This window comes from Ostrea edulis, chromosome 7 (assembly GCF_947568905.1).
Source record: "Ostrea edulis chromosome 7, xbOstEdul1.1, whole genome shotgun sequence".
Lineage (NCBI taxonomy): Eukaryota > Metazoa > Mollusca > Bivalvia > Ostreida > Ostreidae > Ostrea > Ostrea edulis.
Window position 1 is genome coordinate 2,346,836 of NC_079170.1, and position 17,942 is coordinate 2,364,777.

General features: G+C 35.3%; 1 long non-coding RNA gene across 1 annotated transcript; it reads left to right on the forward strand.

Annotated features, from left to right (window-relative positions):
* Nucleotides 1–6,256: 6,256 nt before the first annotated feature.
* On the forward strand, nucleotides 6,257–17,727 carry LOC130047650 (uncharacterized). The gene is made up of 3 exons (XR_008796474.1): nucleotides 6,257–6,724; nucleotides 11,479–11,656; nucleotides 14,980–17,727. It is a non-coding gene; the product is annotated as an uncharacterized LOC130047650 (long non-coding RNA).
* Nucleotides 17,728–17,942: the final 215 nt, after the last annotated feature.

Here is a 17,942-nt window from a genome sequence, read left to right on the forward strand (position 1 = left end):
ATATGCAGGTTCTCAGCACTCAAAGCATTATTTCTTGCATGTACATAACCTATTCTCTCCGTACTATTTTTTTTTTTGGATCGAGTTACGTTTTAAACCGTCATAAAATTGTTAGTTACGAGAATAATGTTCTCACGGTGAAAATAGTTATATCTCATTTATATTAGAAGGGGATCCCCCATTCCTATGTTCAAACGTGCAGTATGTCGTACACAGTACAGGGGAGTAGGGGAAGGTACAGCCGGGACACATGCCCCCACACTTTTCAAAGGGGGAAGAAGTATGGTTGTGCCCCCCCCCCCCCCTTAAGTAAGGGTTTTTTACAATCTGATTAGAATAAGATCCCCGATCCGCTCTTTGTTTTCATATTGTCTCTACAACATAAAAACAAAGGAGCAGATGGAGGATCTCATTTTTATCAGATTAATTGGGATTTATATATTATAGACTTTGTATGGGAAAATATGACGACCGAGTTTTCGTCCGCGACAAAAAAACGAGGTCGTCATATTCCCCATACAAAGTCTATAACCTTTTTATTATATACTTTCATTTTCATTTAGAAACTAACAATAATTTTATTTTTAGCAATAACTTTATCAGTTTCACTGAGTAAAAGATGAAAAACACGAAAAATTTGAAAATTAACGGCGTAGAAATTTGATTGTGGCGTAATGTTTGCAGACCCTAATGTTTCCGCAAACTTTTAAAGAAAAAAGAAGAGATGAAATTGAAAGTATATAATAATGTTAGTTATTACCCACAAATAAAACAATTTCTAGTCATTACAGTCGGAAGACCCTCCAGAGGCTATGAATCTTGAATTCTTCAAAATTTTCTTCAGGAGAAATGAAAATACACGAAACTTGATTAATGAAGTCAGTAGGAAATGACATACAAGCAAAGTATTTGAAGTGTAAAAAAAAAGAAAAAGTGACAAGGGAAGTGTAAAGTCCCTACCCCCCCCCCCCCCCCCCCCACGAATTAGGACCTTGGAGTATCAGAAGGATATCCTACGCGGTTTTTTTTTAATTATATTTTTTTGCTTGTCAAGTCAAAATGTGTTTAACACAGGCATTTGTTTCATACATGAGTCCCCCCTCCTTAATAATACCAGCCTGTGGTGTTTAAGGTGGATTTCTTTGGTGCCCCTCACTAGTTTTAGCCCAGCTACGCCACTGCCTATTGTGTTATATTATCAAAACGCCGCACTGTCATATCACAGTAAATGCATGCAGTACACCTGCTATCACCGTGTAGAAACGTAGTAGTAGAGTAAAGTGGATCACTTTCTCTCTCTCTCTCTCTCTCTCTCTCTCTCTGTGTGTGTGTGTGTGTGTGTGTGTGTGTGTGTGTGTGTGTGAGCCATGTCAATTGAACCAGTGAATAAGAAGGCACACGTGTAAATCAACACGGGGTCGGCCAAAGGAACACGGAAATGGTGGTGTTCAGTTGGATTTTTATAACAATCAGCATAAAATCATTAGGGGAAATTGGGGCAAGTGGGACACTTTAGATTATTTTTGATATTCCATAGTAATAGAGATGTATTTATAAAAGTTTAATGTCATGCAATAAAAGATAGATATGTTAAATTTCATTTCTCAGGTATGAAATTCTTTCAGAAGCATTACTCCAAAAGAAGGGAGACAAATCGTATAACTGCTGAGTGTCCCAGTTGCCCTTCTGTAATGGGGTAACTGGGACAACAATGTTGATACCTAAAGTTAGAAGATTAAGTGGGGACAAGGACAAACGAGGGGTTCCTCCTCTCCCTCCAACCCGTTTTCCTAATCCCTCCTCATCCCATCTTGTCGTTCAGCCCCTTAAATTCTCTCCCCAGCCCGTTTTCCTCCCCTCGACACCCCCCCTCCTTTCCCGATCAATCTTGACATTAAACAAAGGTAAAACCGGCAAAGTGCTTCAGATTCGATTATCTATTAAATATTGAGCATAAGTTCAATTATATTACTATCAATTGTCAACCCAAATCCACAGTTAGCCATTTCTAGAATATGACCAACAAGCTGATTCTCTTGATCCGATGTGAAGTACACGGTTGGTCGGGAGGCTGGGGCATCAGTATCTTGTTCTCATTTCGCACTCATTTCATGCGTAGATTTTAGTATTGCATACAGTAATTCTGCAGCTTTGCGAAAGCTTAGTTTATCACATGTAGGCCTAATTTTTACTGCTTTTTTCATAGACGATTAAGACCACTTTACTTGTTTGGGGTTTTGGATTTTCTTACGTCTTGCCATTACACCTACTCAAAACACTTGTTCAAACATGCACATAGTATATACATGTAATCATAAGCAAATTATAACGACCTTTATTATGTTTGAAATCTAAGATTATTAATTGAATCAAATTTGCGATGTTTTAGAATAGAGAATTATAAATTTATTATTTATCCTTTAAACATTATGAACTATCCAAAATCCTGCACAATTCACCAGTTCTAAGGATATCATTTTATTTGAAATGCATAAAATCTGAAACTAAAATACAACTTGAACACCTGTCCCACTTACCCCAATACTTATCATTTCCATTAGTGGAACTCTTCAAATTAAAGGCGCGTAAAGTCGTGCTATCGGGACAACATACGTAAACATTACTAATATAAATTATGGTATCGAATACATATTATAACCGACTGCAAACCACGACACTGATTAAAATTCTAAAGGCAAATTTAGGAATTGATTATTCTTACAAAAAAAACAGACGAACTTATTAGACTATGTGAAGGATCTGCCAAATCTAACCGATATAAAGCACCAATCGCAAGAAGAACTGTGAAGGGAAAAACCAAAATGCACATCCGACACAATAACTTTTCTTGTAATTAATGGGATTCATATGTTATTAGAATTATTCTGTCAGACTATGAAGACATTCCATTTTTTCATACAATTTGGACAGGTTCATATGGGCATGGACTTTGTAATCGTTCATGTACACCCCCCCCCTCTCTCTCTCTCTCTCTCTCTCTCTCTCTCTCTCTCTCTCTCTCTCTCATTTTCCAATATTTTAGAATAAGTTATATATTTGCCAAACTGCATTTTTAAAGACGTTTATAACACTAATTAACACAACAAATGCGTTTCCAAACTGCATCTAAGCTATTTTGAAAATTACAAAATATTGATTGACTTAGGACAGAGAACATCGTTGTTTGGAATTTTTAAATTAGGTGTAGTAGAGTTTAAAAAAACATGTAACATCCTTGATAAACTAGTGTTAGAATATTTAAAAAATGCAGTTTGACCAATGGCTATTCTATTTAAAGATACACAATGTACTTTAACTTAAAAAGGGGGGGGGGGGGTGCTATGAACGTTTCGTTTATGTCCCAGTAATCTCGCACTTGCTCGCGAGACTTCTGCATTTTCTTACCAATGACGCACAAGAGTCATCAAAGCGCGATAACTCTAATGAGCTGGTAATGAGAAGTATTCAAAAAGGAAATAGTCATGTGGAGAATAATATACATTTAAATAATTATTATTGTAATTATTGTACTGGCATTACTACCAACACGTTAAATGAATAACGAAGATTTGGAAACAGCAGTGGTTTTAACAGAAATGGTTGAGAATAACCCCATTCTCAATTATTTAATTGCACAATGTGTTTATCAAAATTATCAATTTGTGACGTCACAATATCTCAGACCACAGCATCCGGTACGATGTCGTATATTAATTCAATTTTCGTAAATACTCTAATAAATTTTAATGTGATAAGATATAAATACTTTGCAAAAAAATGTTTATATCAATATTAACATATGAAATTTTCCGCTTCTAAGTATTTTATAAGGTGCATGGTTGTATTTTGTAAAAGCCGTCATGAAAATAAATGGTGTCTTTATCCCGAAGGAGTTTCTTATTCTGAAATTCAATGGGTCATTGATAAATTGCATGGTACTCAACATTTTTCGCGAGTGTTTGTTACGTTTTACAAATCGAGGTATTGGAAAGTGATTAAAACGTTTATCCATATAATTTTAACAAATCAAATTGTTAAATAATTTGTATGATAACAGTTATAATATCTACATCGACAACCCCCCTTCTTATTGCGTAACATACGCAAAATGTGCTTACCTTTCGGATCAAAGACCCGATAATTGTTCTGTTTATTTCGTCTTCAGCTGCCAAATTTCACTTTTTAGCAGACGACACTGAGGTAATGTTTTCAACAGAAGGATTTCATACTAGGGCTATAAAGGATTTTTTAACTACCGATGAAAAATATTACAGTGTCCCAGTTACCCCGATGTCCCAGTTGCCCCAATTTACCCTAAATAGGTCATCTACCATCAAAATCCTGAAGTGTTTACTTAACAGGATTTATGAGATGTGTGTAACAGGTGTGTAAAGATTTAGTACTCGTCCATCTTTTTTCCTTGCGAGCATGGCTTACACACTTTCGAAGTGCGCATGCTCTGTTTTAAATGATGTCATTTGTGATATCATCATAATGGAGTTTCCAGGGAAAGAAGTTGGCCCATCTGAGGTAAGTAAACACGGTTGAAAGAATTTTTTTGCATATTATCAATGGGTTTTTTATTACATAGACTGATTAAATGGTGTTTCATACCGATCATGTTATGTACAAGCGACAGAGTACCCGAGTTACTGAAAATTTCGATGATAAAAGTGATAAATCTGCGTGAACTGTTTAGGGTTTTTTTCTTTTTGAAATATAATCTTTGCAGTTAATGTACTCTGTATACTAAGAATTCATATTGATTTTGGATAGAATTTCACAAAAAGATTTGCGCCAGGTCCTTAGGAATCAACCCCCTACCCCACCCCCCACACGGCACATTTTTTGGATGATTGGAACGTATACCCCTTTACATCTGTCTCCCTACTTTGAAGTTTTTTCCAACGCCATGACATAAATAATAAATAGATAAATAAATAAAAATGCAAAAATAAAAAAGAAAGATGTATATGTATTCGGATTGGCATGTTCCACTTTGTCCGGGTTGAAATCCCTGAGGATGCAAATGTACATTACGCCGCACTGCTTGCAGTACGTACATGGTACAGGCGTACCGCATAGGTATGTAACTAATAAGACTATAAACCAAAGAGAATATGATATGTAAAACTATTACTCTGAATGCGTTTTACTTGTTTACAATGTAGCCTGTCGGGCTGTGGTGTCACACGCGTGGTTTACACGTGCACTTTAGGTGGCAGTGGAGGAAATTCGAACGATGTATGGATTATTGTCTCCTGGTAACTTTGGCAGTTACCTTTTGCTTTCAATCTACTTTTTAAGAATAATTCAACCCTCGCTAATCATTTCCAAACTGCATTTCGATCTTGGAAGAATGATCTTCAGCTACAATACAAAATTAAGGGATGATGTTGTGTACTGAGTTTTTCTTGATTGTTTACATCTGTGATTGTTTATGTGATGTATAAACTGATCAAGCTGTACAGTGTCATGACATATAGTGGCATAGCTTCCATTTATATGCTTGCGCATCATTTTGTCAGAAGAAGAAATTTCTAAAATTAAGATTTTTAACATGTATATGATTATATGTGTTTGTTTGATTTTAGTATAATACCTGTAGAGAATATTTCAGTAATATGAAGTGCGACACATTTAGACGCATGCATGTGGTGTTTAAAGGTCTCATCTGATAGACCAGCAACTTTCTCTTTTGAATGCTAAATATGACGATGGAGCATTCACCTCACTACCTACATTTACACCCTAAATAAAGTACATTAGCATGGCTCGAAACCATGATTTCTTCATCATGAAGCAAATGCTCTGTTACCACTGAACTACCAATTTTTTAACATGAATTCATAGCTAAAAATTTTAAAAAAATTATAACTAATTTTTTGGTTAATTCCATAAATATTATTCCTCTCTCTAGACACAATTCTGGGTAACCCCCTGCCTTTGGGGATATAAGCACATCATTTCTTTCAGAATGGGACAATGTCAGGAGAGCTTTTGCTATTTGTTATACTCTTAGTGTTGATGGCATCTATGAACAACAGGATAATGTTTTTAGATTATTATTTCTGATATCATATTTGTAAATTGTTTATGAGGGGTTGTTAAAGTTTGTGGACAAAAGGACACACTTATTAAAAATTCAAAGTTATGATAAGTAAAAAATATAGGAGATGTGTAACAAGATTGTAGATTTGAACATTTTGATTTTAATTAATTTTTATAAGTATTGATTTCAGATACATATATGACATTGCATGCTTGATCGGGGAGGGGGGCTACAGTTAGATAATATTCTGGTCAGCACATTCGATAAACTACAGTTGTACATGGAACTCATTAAATCACTTCTTTTTCTTTCAGTGGTCTTCAACTTTTAATCTCCAAGAAGGAAATGTAATTAAAAGATGAATAAAGTATCCCTAAGAATACCAGAAGAAAGGCTGTGTTGAGAAAAACAGCCCTTCCTCAGTACCTCAGAACTAGATGATAGCCCTTGTTACTTTATGCTGAATATGACACAGTATAGAAGATCTGATCATAAAGAAGTTACACCATTGATACACTTGCCAACTGCCAAAACTACTTTCTGATAGTATGACGAGATTAGAAGATATCATGGTGTAGTCATGACACAAACTGCAAATCAAAGATTGTCTTCCCCAGAGGATGAACAGAGTGCTTCACATGGATAACATTTCCTTTTCGAGTTTTGAAATTAGTAAGTATACAAAATGTTTTAGGCCACATAGTCATAAAATTATTTTTTAGATTTCCATCCTTGCTTGGAAAAAAATGGGGCAGGTGGTGTATTTTTTTATTTTTCAGAATATATATTTCCCGTTCATTATACTCGCATGTTGCTGTAGAGTGTAGATTACTTCATATTTTTTTTACATTGTTTTCTTTGGACAGAAAATTTTCATACAGCAATATCATAATTGTTTTTAAGTGATTTTGAAGTACATTTTACATTTTCATGTAACACTGAAGTTGAACATTCTTTTGCGCTTTTTTGAATAATAGTAATTTTTAGCTCACCTGAGCTGAAAGTTTAAATGAGCTTTTCCAATCCCCTGTTGTCCATCTGTCTGTAAACTTTCACATTTCTGACTTCTTCTCAAGAACCACTGGGCCAATTTCAACCAAACTTGACAAAAAGCATCCTTTGTGAAGCGCTTTCAAGTTTGTTCAAATAAAGGGCCACACCCCCTTTCAAAGGGAAGATATAATTACAATATTGCAAAAATAGGGTTGGGTCATTAAAAAATTTTCTCCTAAAGAACCAATGGGCCAGAAGAGCTGAAATTTACATGAAAGCTTCCTGACATAGTGTAGATTGAAGTTTGTTCAAATCATGACCCCCATAGGTAGGATGGGGCCACAATAGGGGATCAAATATTTTACATACAAATATAAAGGGAAAATCTTTAAAAATCATCTTCTCAAGAAACACTGGGCTAGGAAAGTACAAATTTACATAAAAACTTCCTGACATAGTGCAGATTCAGGTTTGTTAAAATCATGACCCCCTGGGGTAGAATGGGGCCATAAAAATCTTCTTCTCAAGAACCATTAGGCCAGAGCAGTTTACATATTTACATGAAAGCTTCCTGACATACAGCTCTGTAGTGCAGATTCAAGTTTGTAAAAATAAAATTTCGAAAAGGTGTCGCTGTGTTTGGTGTAATTTTTGTTCGTTCTGCACAAACTTGCTCACTCAGCTTGACACAGCCTAGGTGTTCATATGTAATTTTTTTATTTTTCGTAACTTAAAATGTCGTGTAGCAATGGTGGCCAGATCAAATTTCCCTTCCAATGTTATAATAGGACTAGACATGGGTATCATTTTGCATACAATTTAAAGTATGTTTTTGCATATACACATTTTCTAATGCCTGTACACATTGAATTATTAAACACCAGGCACGTCCTCCTATCCCCTTTACAAGCTATGTTTGTGTGGGTTTTTTTTTGGAGTTAGATTTTAGGTAGGAGAAATCATGGCCCCGTGAGTAGGTTGTGCCACAATACTTAAATAGGGATCAAAGTTTTAGAAGCGAATATGTAGAACAAATCTTTAAATATGGACCAAGGTGAATCAGGTGAGCGATGTGGCCCATGGGCCTCTTGTTTGAATATGCAGTTTATGTAGGATCAGGATATGCCATTACCGTATCCGCTAATTAATGAGTCATAATTACCATCATTGTACCACAAAGCAACAGTCACTGTACTGTAGTTCTTTTGCTTAACATTATTCAATTCAGTTTGCCATCATCTTCTTCTAGTCTAAGACATGCACACTCAATAATAAAAGTTCCAAACACAGAATTGGGAAATGGCATGGTATCGCATACTTTGTTTCACATTCAATAGCATCTCTATTAATCAATTTTAACAAGGCATACATGTGCAGTCACTTGACCAAATGCATATCACACTGCAACAGTCCTTCACAACTACCACATCTTTGGGTACCCTTATAATAGAAACATGTCAAATATAACCACAACATGCCAAAATGTTAGGGTCAGTCATTGAAATGCTCTAAATGTTTGATATACAAGCCAAATATTTGTTCTCGACTTCTTTTTAAAAAAAAAAAAGGGTAGAATAAAAAACAATGGGGTGGATAATTTTGAGAGGGGTGGGCGTGGATGATAATCTGTAAATATGAAATTCTATGTGGCCTTAAGTACAGTAAATATGAAAGCAGATCTTAGTATTTAACAATTTTGTTGATCCATAATTTATTTACAGATTTCATATGATCTTATTTTGTATAATTAAAATCTTAGATGATATATGTAGAATAATTATATCATTTAGCAAAATGTAATGATTTGTAAACTATAGATACATATACATGTAGTAAATTTGTGTAACAATTAATCCATTCAACCCAAAAATGAATTTGCATATTTTAATTGATTTTTAGCTCACCTGAACCAAAGGTTTTCTGATCACATTTTGTCTGTCGTCTGTCTGTCTGTCCGTCTGTAAACTTTTCACATTTTCGACTTCTTCTCCAGAACCACTGAACCAATTTCAACCAAACTTGGCCAAAAGCATCCTTGGGTGAAGGACTTTCAAGTTTGTTCAAATGAAAGGCCATGTCCCTTTCAAAGGGGAGATAATCACAAAAATAGGGTGGGGTCATTTAAAAATCTTCTTCTCAAGAACCACTGGGCCAGAAGAGCTGAAATTTACCTGAAAGCTTCCTGACATATTGCAGATTCAAGTTTGTTCAAATCATGGCCCCCGGGGGTAGGATGGGGCCACAAGTGGGGATCAAAGTTTTACATACAAATATATAGGGAAAAACTTTAAAAATCTTCTTCTCAAGAACCACTAAGCCAGAAAAGCTGAGGCCAAAAATAAAAATTGATTTGTTTGATGTACTCCGACCGACCAATCAAATTTGCTCCTACCCGACCATTTTTTCCAGCAATTTAAAACTTTTTGGGGGGGAGGGTCCCTTGAAAAATAGAAAATTCTCCTTATTCTAAAAGAAAATATTACAAATTTTCATGACGTTAAAAAAAAACCAAAAAAAAAAAAAAAACCCTACCTACCGACCCACCTTGAAAAATGTGAGTCAGAGTACATCAAACAAAAATATTTTTAATGATGGCCTGAGATTTACATGAAAGCTTCCTGACATAATGCAGATTCAAGTTTGTTCAAATCATGGGCCCCGGGGGTTGGATGGGGCCACAATAGGGGATCAAAGTTTTACATATAAATATATAGGAAAAATCTTTAAAAATCTTCTTCTCAAGAACCACTGAGTCAGAAAAGCTGATTTTTACATGAAAACTTCCTGACATAGTGCAGATTCAGGTTTGTTCAAATCATGGCCCCCGGGGATAGGATGGGGCCCCAAGGGGGGATCAAAGTTTTGCACACAAATATATAGGGAAAAACTTTAAAAATCTTCTTCTCAAGAACCACTAAGCCAGAAAAGCTGAGATTTACATGAAAGCTTCCTGACATAATGCAGATTCAAATTTGTTCAAATCATGGGCCCCTCTGGTTGGATGGGGCCACAATAGGGGATCAAAGTTTTACATACAAATATATAAGAAAAATCTTTAAAAATCTTCTCAAGAACCACTAAGCCAGAAAAGCTGATTTTTACATGAAAACTTTCTGACATAATGCAGATTCAAGTTTGTTCAAATCATGGCCCCCGGGGATAAGATGGGGCCCCAAGGGGGGGGGGGGATCAAAGTTTTACACACAAATATATAGGGAAAAACTTTAAAAATCTTCTTCTCAAGAACCACTAAGCCAGAAAAGCTGATTTTTACATGAAAACTTTCTGACATAGTGCAGATTCAAGTTTGTTAAGATGTGGCCACAGGGGGGGGGGGGGGGATCAAAGTTTTACACACAAATATATAGGGAAAAACTTTAAAAATCTTCTTCTCAAGAACCACTAAGCCAGAAAAGCTGAGATTTACATGAAAGCTTCCTGACATAATGCAGATTCAAGTTTGTTCAAATCATGGGCTCCGGGGGTTGGATGGGGCCACAATAGGGGATCAAAGTTTTACATACAAATATATAGGAAAAATCTTCTTCTCAAGAACCACTGAGTCAGAAAAGCTGATTTTTACATGAAAACTTTCTGACATAGTGCAGATTCAAGTTTCTTCAAATTATGGGCTCCGGGGGTAGGATGGGACCACAAGGGGGATCAAACTTTTACATACAAATATATAGTTAAAATCTTGTTCTCAATAACCACTGAGTCAGAAAAGCTGATATTTACAAGAAAACTTTCTGACATAGTGCAGATTCAAGTTTGTTCAAATCATGGTCCCCGGGGGGTAGGATGGGGCCACAAGTGGGGGGGGGGGGGGTCAAAGTTTTACATACAAATATAGAAAAAAGCTTTAAAAGAACCATTGGGCCAATGAAGTTGACATTTACATGAAAGCTTTCTGACATAGTGTAGATTCAAGTTTGCAAAGGGTAGTTTGGGCCATAATAGGGACCAAGGTTTTACATGCAAATATATATGGAAAGTCTTCAGATATGGGCCAAGGTGACTCAGGTGAGCGATGTGGCCCATGGGCCTCTTGTTTTAATTACTGATTAGATCACCTGAGTGGGTATAAGGATTGATAAACTAAGATTTTGAATTTTTAAAAAAGCTAACAGACAGATGAAAGAGCTTGATAAATACCATAATACAGTCCATCATAACATGGGTGCATGAAAAGCAGGTTCTAGAGCAGATATTAATATATTAGGTAGAACATTGATGATACGTCTGGTATATGTAAGTTGTAACACCCTCTTCAATAATACTGTGCATTTTGACAAAATAGTATATGAAGTCCAGTGGTTCCATTGAATTTGAACATATGTTGAATAAATATATAGTTAGTAGTGGTAGGGAACAGGTATTGCTTGAATGTGTCTACTAGATTTCTTGTTAAATAACCTTCACTTTAATTTCAGTCAAACATAATTTTGCATCAAAGAGAAAAAGTGGCTTTGACATAACCTAGAAAATGCAATTCATTAAAAAGAGCATGGCACCAGGATAGCTAGATGCCCATATTCCCAGCAAAATGAGCCAGTCCTAAAGAGAGTCCACTAGAGATGAAATAAAACTCATTAAATGTATTGAGAAAAGGTATATATATACAAGTTTTGATTTGCACCTTAAGAGTATATTGATAATTTGTATTTTGACAGCCTCCAACTGAAATACAGTGAAAATATTGCTGCAGTACTGTAATTATGTCTCCCCTCTTTCAGGGGAGATATATTGTTTTTGTACTTTCTGTCCGTCTGCCACAAAATCTTGTGAACACTTTTCCTATATGGCTTAGGCCAAAATAAAAATATTGTTTGTTTGCCCTCGCCTGACCGAGTCTGAAAATTCACACCGACCCATAAGTTTTTATTACGCCATTCTGGTGAAGTTTTTTTTTTAATTTTAAGAAAAATTCAAGGTCGTTTCTGGTGCAGATCAGTATTTTATAATGACAAAAATTTTCTATATCTTGTTTGGTTTCAATCCAAAATTAAAAAATAATGATACGAATACAGGAGGTGTTCTGGTCCGAAATCTAGAAATTTCGCCCCCTCCAGCTGGAGGCGGCATTCTCTGGTTGATTTCAAATACTTACAAGCCGAATTCAATTTTAAGCTCATAACTAATCAATAAAACGATTCTTCTTGTACTTACTAATATCGATTTTATGGGTTCTCAGAGTTCTTGAAATTTCTTTTGAAGTGTCAGACATTTGGTCTGACACTGTTAGAAATAGTGTCAGCCCAAACAAAATTTTGTCAGTCCAGATAAAAATGCATCGCTTTTGAGGTTTTCTGATATTTTATTTAAAATCAACTACATGTGTAATTGTATTCAATCTCCATCTCAGCTATAAGTTTATAAATTATCTTTTCATACCCTTTCTCATCTTCCTTACACTCTGAATGGATCTTCCTCACTTTCACTATCCGAGTGACTTTCTTGCTCTATTTCTCTCTCATCCTCCACTTTTCTCTCATCCTCCATTTTTCTCTCTATCCTGTATATTCCTCTCAACTTCTTTCTCAACTTCCTCTGCAATCGTTGTAACTACTTTTTCTCTCACTTAAGCCCGAGTGTAGTAGGTCTTTCGTCAGTTTCGACTTTGAGCAGATTGTGTCATCAAGCAGTAGGTAAAAACGCTGCAAACAAAAGCCATTGTCTCCCAGATTGCCAGACGGAGATACAGTCAGTTAATCTTCTCGTAGTTCCTCACAACTGATTCCTCACGTTTACGTTTCAATGTGTTGCCGGATTTAGCATCGGTTTGAAAATTTAGGGCCACATGGCCGCCATTTTTCCCGGTTAAAAACGGACTTCGATCCCGATCTTATATCGGCCATCAGGACCGACAATAAGTAACTCGTGTCGGACATTTACTACTTTTATCGGATAATCCGACATTACCGACACTTTTCAAGAACTCTGGGTTCTTTCATCACATAAACAGTCTCTTGAAGACATTTTATCAAACTGTCGAGCTTTGTTTTGAGTCACGAGACTCGTTTGCTCAAATGGCAGTGAAAATTCGGTTGACTACAATTGTTGGCTTCTGTTTAATATCGAATTTTGGATTTATATTTTCTTTTAATCGATATTAATAAGTACAAGAATCATGATTGTTTTATTGATTAGTTACAAGTGAGTTTAACATTGAATTCGGCTCGCAATTCGGACTAGTGATCTGCAAGATCGAGATGGAGAAATGTTGTCTATACGAGGAGCGCGGAAACAAGAGAATTCGGGGCAATCCAGTGTGCAAGTTGTGTTCTTCAGCAGGGGAAAGTGTTGATATTTCGGACGGATGCGATATTTTTGACAGTCAATCAGAAGCATTCTCAATTTAACTTATTTCTGAACTAATGCTATATTTACAAACTGGAAAACATCTAATTATATGCACATGTGTAACTCAGCTCTGATTGGTTGATGTCAGCATCCATTTTGTTTGATCGGCAAAATCAAGTCTCGTTGAAACGTTTTCTGGTAAACTAGATCTACCGATATCATTTAAAAATATAATCAAAATCACTATCATATATAAATTAAGATAATGTGCAAAAAACAAAAGCATAAAATGTCAGTGAACCATAAATAAAAGACAGCAACCGAGTTTGCCAATTTTATAACACCATGTGTCCAAAACTAACACCATTGTCCATAGTTGCAACATTCTCCCTAACTTTATTTAAGTGTTAGTATGTGGTATAAATAGCAGAGAAAATTCTGATGAAACCCAATGTTCGTCGAATCAACCAATATGTATACATGTAGTCCAATGCCTAAGTTTAGTGGTTAGATAATGAGCATTTCCAAAATACATGAAGTACTGTCCGAAATATCGACACCTTCCCTAATTGCAAAACGTGGCAATCAAAGCAGAATTTACGCGAGAACTGACTATACGAGTTTGATGAGGAAACATGGATGATGTGCTTCACGACGTTTGGTATCGGGCATTGTTAATGGTTATGGGAATTTCATAATAAATAAAATTCTGCTAGCTAAAAAAAAAAAAAAACATTTTACCTACCTACCGACCTTCCTCTGAAATTTAGGGTCGGGAGAGGGGAAACAAACATTTTTAAATGTGGCCTTATCGGATAGACTTGAAACTTTGTACAATGCTTCATTGCCATTTGCAGATGTGTATATTGGTGGGACGGAAGGATCCAATTATTTTCCTAAAAGTTAATAGTAGATCTAAGAGGGGTGGAGGATGTAAAATACTCCTCCTATATGGCTTATTGGATAGATTTGAAACTTTGTACAATGCTTCATTGCCATTTGTAGATGTGCATTTTGTCGGGACAGGAGGGTCCAATTATTTTTCTAAAAGTTAATAGTAGATCTGAGAGGTGTGGAGGATGTTAAAATAGCTTGTGAATACTTCTCCTATACGGCTTATCCGATAGACTTGAAATTTTCTAGAATACTTCAATGCCATTTGCGATGTGCATATTGCAGGGACATATCAAAGATCCAAATGTTGTCCCTAATATAGTGGATTGTAGGGGTGGAGGGTGTAAAATAGTTTGTGAACCCTTCTCCTATGTGGCTTAATTATTGGAGTTCATAATGTCTATGTTCCTGTTCATGCTTTATCTTCCATACCATGCAGTACATTAAGGGGTTGGAGGTTTCATTTGGAGCACTTCCAATTTGGGGAGCTGGGGATACATTTGTTTTTCATAAAAACAATCTGAAGTTATGATATATTTGTCATAAAATGTTTATGATATCTGTATCACTTTGAATCTTTAAAAATGATAATTGATATGTGAATTAATATTTACAGCTGATCATTTGATAAACACTTGCTTTGTAGAAATAGAAATTATGATTTTTATCTAATTGTACATTTCTTGCTACCTTTTATGAAGACCTTTTACTAATCACTTCTCTAAATATTTTTGCAGATTTTTCAGAATGTTATGCATCATGATCAACATAAAAGAACTTCACAGGTAGACCAAAGCTGACATGGGATGAGATCCTAAAACGAGACCTAGAGTTTAGAGGATTGGATAGGATCAATCCACTGGGTCGCCAAGTGTGGAAGTACAAACTCCAACCTCGACAGGACAGCCAGGCCTCACCCTTGCAAAAATATTAATTTGGCCTGGATAGTCAAAATGAGTGATGATGATGATATCAAGGTCTGACACTGTAAGCTCAGTAAGGGTAGATGCTGGCAATGGAGCTGTTAAGCAATACAACAAACAGGTTTAACATTGAACATGTTTATATACTTTTTTAGCTCACCTGAGCCAAAGGCTCAAATGAACTTTTCTGATCAGCTTTACCTGTCGTCTGTCTCTCTGTAAACTTTTCACATTTTCATTTTCTTCTCCAGAGTGAACCACTGGGCCAGTTTCAATCAAACTTGGTATGCATCATCAATAGATAAAGGGTATGCAAAAATAGGGTGGGGTCATTTAAAAAACCTTTTCAAGAACCACTGGACCAGGAAAGTTGAATTCACATAAAAGGTTCCTGTTTTGTGCAAATCATGGTATCCGGGGGTAGGGTGAGGTCACAATCGGGGATCAAAGTTTTACATTCATATATAGTACAGATTCAAGTTTGTTAAAGGTCATGGCTCACAGGGGTACAGTGGGGTCACAATAGGGGATCTAAGTTTTATATGTGAAATATATACAAGGAAAATCTTTTAAAATCTTTTCCTAAAAAACTAGATGCAGAACTAAACCCAAAATCGTAGTTCTTTGAGAAGATATTGGGGCAAGTCAGAGCGCTAGAGATTCAAATGAACCCCTTATTAAAAATCTTCAATTTACGGCACAGAAAAAAAGTACATGGTTAAGTCCCTTTATCACTGCATTCCTGCATCGCTGTCTCATGAATTTAATATCAAATAATTCCTAACATATTTTCCCACTATACTTGTTTCCAAGCATACTTTCAAATATTCCTTAAACCTACATATAACCTAAAAACTCACAGCTTCAAGTGATTTTCTTTGTTGATGTAGCCATGTTAGGTATACGTAGCCAGTCAATTTGAACCCCAGTTCATTTCCATACTCGTACTCATTTTGAAACATAATGTCTGTGTGAACTAATATCCCCACAAATATTTTTAGTGAAATATTTTGGATGAAATCATCCCAGTTGGGTTAAATACTTATTATTCAAAAACTGTAGGTTTGAATATTGAACTAATCTTACAGCTTTCTTAAGTTTGGTCCCCATCCACTCTAGTCTGTTTTTGCGCTTAACTATTGAAATGGAGAGTAAGGGATCAGACTAGGCTTTAATATCATTATCAATTTTCAAAAGCTTTAGAAAAATTATACAATTTTAGGTCACTTGAGTAAACTCAGATAACATATTGCTATTGGTCTGCGTCCGTTGTAGTCCGTCGATGTTAACAATTGAATATTTTTAACTAAATTCTATAACTGAAAGGTGAAGATAACGAACAGCGATCAATCTACAATTCGAATAACAGAATTCTTTTCAAATTTAGTATGAAGCACACAAATTTACATTAAACCTTCCTGACATAGTGCATATTCAAGTTTGTTAAAATCATTTCCCGGGAGGTATGGTGTGGTAACAATATTGGATCAAAGTTTTATATGCTGATATATTTAAAGGAAAAATCTTTAAAGATATCTCTTGAACTATTTAAGCTAAAGCTTTCATATCTTGTATATACAATTTTTATGGAAAACAAATCTGACCTATTCAGTGTGTCCTGAACTACATTGTGTTTAAGGTAAAACTTATACGGTACCAATTTTGATGCACCAGATGCGCATTTCGACAAATAATGTCTCTTCAGTGGTTGGCGTGGGTTCGAATCCTGCTTGCACCGGTAAGTGAGAAAGTTTCCCAGTTTACTCTCGGAAGGTCAATGGTCTCTTCCCAGGTACATTGTATCTGGGTTCTCTCTTCCATCAATAAAAACTGGGCACCACCAGATAACTGAAAAATTGTTGAGTGTGGCGGAAAACAGCTAAAACAATCAATCATATTATGTTCTTTGACCTTGTGACCCTGAACTCTGAGTTTGACCTACTTTTAAGAAAGTATAACTTATTAAGTATATCCAGGACTATTTTAGATAGGGCTTTCATGTATTGTATATAGATTACTTATGGCAAGGTCTTTCATATCATTCCAAGACCTATGACTTCATAACTTGGTCTTATCCAGAACAGCAATATCATGCTTGTCATATCTTTGTGTTATATGATTTCATTTTAGTAATGTTGTGTTCTTTAGAGGTAGGTTTGGGTCACATTATTTATGAGAATAAAGATTGATAAAATAGCATTTAAAAATCAAAACAGCAGGGCCAAGGTGACTCAGGTGAGCGATGTGGCCCCTGGGCCTCTTGTTGATTTTGATATTTGTACAGATATCGTTTGTATGAGAAATGGAACTCTTTTTTTTTTCTTTTACAAATACATGTATTATCATATGGATCCATCTGTGTTGATTATTTAATCAAAGGACTACATTCAATGTATTAAATGCAAATTTATTGATATGTCTGTGGTTGAATTACTCATGTATGTATACATTTTTTTGGCACATGCAATTACATATATAATGTATATATATATATATATATATATACTAATTGTACATATAACATCTCCTGTAATATAATAAAATATATGACTGAGAATAAAAGACCTGCTGTTTTCATTGCTACCATGGAACATTAAAAGATTAGAATAATTCAAATATCTTAATGAATTCTGTAATATATGAATTTGATATTTGTATACAATTGCCTCACTGGTGTTCAATGTGAACTTTGGTTTATCATTTCAGTTTGCTCTTTATATCAAATCAAAATTTAAGACAAATAAGGAATTATTTCCGAAATTGGTTAATATGGTACA